The sequence below is a fragment of the Gekko japonicus genome, unplaced genomic scaffold (genome assembly GCF_001447785.1).
Source record: "Gekko japonicus isolate JY-2015 unplaced genomic scaffold, Gekko_japonicus_V1.1 scaffold843, whole genome shotgun sequence".
NCBI classification, from domain to species: Eukaryota; Metazoa; Chordata; class Lepidosauria; order Squamata; family Gekkonidae; genus Gekko; species Gekko japonicus.
This window is the reverse complement of record NW_015160236.1, coordinates 519600-524588: the sequence shown is the minus strand read 5'-3', so window position 1 is coordinate 524588 and position 4989 is coordinate 519600.

Sequence of the window (4989 nt, the reverse complement as noted above, 5' to 3'; positions counted from 1 at the left end):
CATGCTGAAGAGATGGAGTCTCTCCACCACCACGGCTTTCGCCTCAAATATTGGGCAGGGTGGATCTAGCCCTCCCCCACAAGCTGAAGAACCCTACAGTACACTCTCATTTAATCCTGACTTTTAGGTATTGAGGCAGGAGACAATGGTCAAACAAAGGAGGCTTTATTCAGAGCATTGCTCAGCTCAGGACTGCTCTGCATAGAGCGGCACTCAAACTTATACGATTTCAACAGTAAACCATATACAATGTAACTATATACACAAGGTCTAATTGGACCTGAGCAGAGCTCTTAACTGGTTACCTTAGATGGCTTCAGGACCAACAGGTGGTCTTTATTAGACAGCCAATAGAATGAGAGAACTAGGATACTAGAGGGCAATTCAAACAGCATAGGAACTCTAGAACACAACACTGATGGTGAATCTTCACTTTACAAAGTCCTCATATTTGTTGGGGGACAAGATGAGGATTTTGTTTCAGACACACAATGGGAGTTTTGTGCCTCCCAGATGCACGCTGTCCCTCTGCCAGTCTGGTATAGTGGTTAGGAGCATGGACTGTAATCTGGGAGAACTGGGTTTGATTCCCCACTCCTCCACATGCAGCTGCTGGCGTGACCTTGGGTCAGTCACAAGTTCCCTCAGAGCTGTTCTCTCAAGAGCAGTCCTCGAAAGAGCTCTTTCAGCCCCACCGACCTCACAAGATGACTGTTGTGAGAAGGGGAAGGAGACTGTAAGCCGCTCTGAGACTCCTTCAGGTAGTGAAGGGCGGGGTATAAATTCAATCTCTTCTTCTTTTTCTACTCTGGACAAGTGTAGAATGGGGACAAGTGACTTCAGCCTTCCACCCCTATGCCATTTGCCCCATTGAGCTACTATCAGTTCCACTGCAAACATATTACATAACTTTTGCATTGGAGCCAATAGCAGCACCATGGGGCAGACTGTGGATGTGGAAATGGTCACAAAGGAGGAGGCTGGATCTGCTGCTCCTCCATGTTCCACAGTCACAAGCAGAAAAGGGCCAGTGGGCACCTAGGAGGTACAAAACTCTTATTGCCTGTCTGATCCAAAATTGTCAACAAGCACGGCTCGTTTCTAACAGAGTGGTTCTCTGAGGGGAACTTGAGGCATCTGGGAGGGAAGCCCAAGAGGAGCACTGTGTTTTGCCTGGTCAGTGGCACCCTTGGATTCCCATCACACCTAGCAGCCTCACTGTGAAGAACAAATTAGCGGAGGTGGTGGGGCTCTGAAGAGGTGGGTAAGTGGAAATAGCACAGCATATGAAGAGTGAGGCTATGTGCTAGTTCTTTATTTGCAGCAAGTTTTTACATTGAGGAAGCACAAAAAATGTAATTTTCCCCACCAGCAGTCTAAAATGGTACACACTATTTTGTCATCTCAGGATTCTACCACCTCATTCTGCTGCATTTGGAGATCAGCCATTTCTCTTGCAGGTCCCACCCAGAAAGTCCCAGTGACTTGATTAAACCTGTTGGAGACATGCTTTGGGAAGGAACAAAAGCTACATACAAAGTTCATCATGTATTTCCTGTATCTATTAACCTGCATTTCCTGCATTGTTTTCTGCTTATATATTTGTTTATGCATTAACATGTCATCTCTAATACTCTATGCTTTGTTTAAGATTCCTGTAAACCTAGACCCATGGAGCTGCGGTGGCTCAAGTGGTTAAGATGCTGAACTGCAGGCTGTGGAAGGTCAGTAGTTCAGCAGTTCGAGACCCGGGTGCCACATGATGGAGTGAGCTCCCATCTCTAGTTCCAGCTCCTGCCAACCTAGCAGTTCGAAAGCAAGAAATTGCAAGTAGATAAATAGGGACCACTTCGGTGGGAAGGTAACAGCGTTCCATGCGCCTTGGTGTTTAGTCATGCTGGCCACATGACCACGGAAACGTCTTCGGACAGCGCTGGCTCTTCAGCTTGGAAATGGAGATGAGCACCGCAACTGGATTCGACTGGCTTTCGAGCAAGGGAACCTTTACCTTTAACCCTAGACCCATTACATTGCGAACTAGATGTCTTATCCTATCAATTGCATCTACTTACACCTGAGATGCTAGTGTGAACTGTCAGCATACAGTAACTATTTAAGCATTTATTTTATTTATGAGGATATTTACACTCTACTTTTCCAGAGGGGATCCAAAGCAACTCACCATATCAGTCCTGACCTCCAAGTGAATTTATACTTGGGCTGTCCTTTTGTCTTCAGTTTGCCTTGGCACTATTTAAATGGAAATATCCTTGCTATGGACTGTATGAAGGAGTCAGAACCCTGTATAGCCCAAGCTGGCCCGATCTCATCGGAGCTCAGAAGCTAAGCAGGATCATACCTGGTATTCAGAAGGGAGACAAACAAGGAAGTCCAGGGTTTCTACACAGAGGCAAACCACCTCTGTTAGTGTAGTGTATCAGGCCCTGACAGGGCCGGGCATGCCTGGACTTGTCCAGGCACAAATACCTAAAGCTTCAGACCTAAAGACAATGGGCAAATAGGATCCTAGCCAGGCCCAATGAAAGGGCTAGGTCCTGGCCAAGAGGCCAATAGGTCACTTGGTTACTGTAAATAGCCTATCGGGAGTGGGGGGGTGTTTGGTGGTGGGTTTCTCAGAGGGAATATAAGCCGGCTTGCGAGCGGGTTAGTTGTCTTTGTTCCTGACTGAATAAAGGTATGCTTAGCTGAAACCACTCTCCGTATGCATACTTTTCACTGGCGACGAAGGTGGGATCCATCTCCCTCCGAACAAAGACCACGTTCGGGACATCGCCATGAGCCGCCGCGCCGAAGTTGCCTTCGCTCCTAGCAGCCCGGTTCTTCGAGGGGGCGGCCTCGCATCGCTCCCAAAGCATCAAGCGTTACGCCGCTGACCCTGAGAGCAGCGCCGCCCGCTCCCACCGGACACCCATCGAGCATAGAGCCGGCACCGAGACCACCGCGAGCCGCCCGCTGCGCACACTGGATTCTCCGCCAACAGCTCATCGCTCCATCCCCGGCTCCGGGGACAGCTCAGCGGGCTCCGAGGGCGACAGCGACGCTCAGGGCCAAAGCACGCCACCGGGCCACCAAACAATGGCGACCGCCACCGAGAGCCTTCCCGCTTTCGATCTCTCCCAGCCCTCGCTGTGGGACACCTGGCTGGACACGCTCGAGAGTCACTTCATCCACAAGGTGGTGGATGATGAGATAAAGAAGGCCTACCTGCTGCGCCTGCTGCGCCACTGCGCCATCCAGACCCATCGGCTCCTCAAGGACTTGATCTCGCCCAAACTAACCAAGGACGAGTCATACAGCTCCTTGGTCAAGGCCCTGAACGATCATCTGGCTCCTAAACCCACGAAGTATGTGGAGCGGTTGGACTTTTTCGCAAGAGTTCAGGGCCCCAGTGAGACCACCTCCGATTTCCTGGCGGCTCTGCAGAGCCTGGCAACCCGGTGCTCCTTCCCCAGCCTCGACGATACCCTCCTGAACCAGTTCCTCGTCGGACTCCGGGAGCCAAAGCTGCAGAGGAAACTTGTGAGCCAGGATGAACTGAGCCTGGAGAAGACAATCCGGGAGGCCGCAGCATACGAACAGGAGCGACAAGACTGCCGCGTCAAGGCGGTCCACCGCACCCAATGCTCCGACATCTCGGACGAGGACGACGTGCTCCAAGTCCGACAGCAGCCCGCAACCTCGAAGCCGGCCAAGGCTCCGAACACCGCGACCCAGTGCGCCAGCTGTGGGGAAGGCCATGAGCGCAAATCGTGCCGGTTCCGGACTGCGGTCTGCCAGACCTGCAACAAAGCAGGCCACATCGCCAAGGTTTGCCGCTCCAAGGGACCCCGGCCGAAAGCGCACCAGACCACGCCGGAGCAGCCCAGCGACCTCCACACTGTATCGGCTACCTTTCCGCAACACCAGGTCTGTAACTTACCCCCCGACGGGCCCCGCAAGATGCATGTCACAGTCCTGATCGAGGGGTCCCCTTGCCGCATGGAGATCGACACCGGGTCGACCTACTCCATTATCTCAGCGGATACGTTCCGCGCGCTGTGTCCCAGGGGGCCCCCCCTTCAGAAGTCACGGGGTTTTCGGTTACAGGACTTTAATAAGAACCCCGTGGCGGTGCGGGGCTGGGGCAAGTTCCGGGTGCAGTTCCAGGACTATAAGGGCACCCTAGACCTGCTAGTGGTCGATAGGCCCCTTGACAGCCTCCTCGGGTTCTCTTGGTTCGAGGCCCTGGGACTCTCGGTGAACGGGATCCACCAGATCGGGGCACAGGATTTTGGCGCGGTGTGTGCGGAATTTCCCCGGGTCTTCGACGGCACACTGGGACGTTATTCCGCCCCCCCCATATTCTTGGACCTAGACCTAGCGGTGCGGCCTATCCGCATCAAGGCCCGGCTACCACCGATCTCCATGAAGCCGAAAATTGAGGCGGAACTAGACCGCCTCGTGGAGCAAGGGGTCCTGGAACCAGTCGCGTCAGCTAGATGGGAAACGCCAATCGTCACCCCTGTTAAACCAAACGGGGAGGTGCGCATATGTGCTGATTATAAATGCACCTTAAACAAAGCCCTGCAAGCTCACACGTATCCAGTGCCGGTGGTGAGCCATGTGCTAGCGGCTTTGGCGGGGGCCCGGGTTTTCGGCAAATTGGACTTGGCGCAGGCGTATCAGCAGCTACCGGTTGATGCCGCCACCGCTGAGGCACAAACCATCGCTACGTTCAAGGTTTGCACCGTCTACAGTTCGGTAGCGCCTGGGATTTTTCAATCTTTCATGGATTCCCTCCTTAAAGGAATCCCCGGAGTTCAACCGTTTCTAGACGATGTGTTGATCGCGGCCCCGGACCACTCGTCTTTCGCGGACCGACTACGGGCGGTGCTCCATCGTTTCGACTCGGCGGGCCTCAAGGTAAAGCGGGAAAAGTGTCTACTCGGTGTGCCAAGGCGTAGAGTTCCTGGGATCGTGGTCGATGCA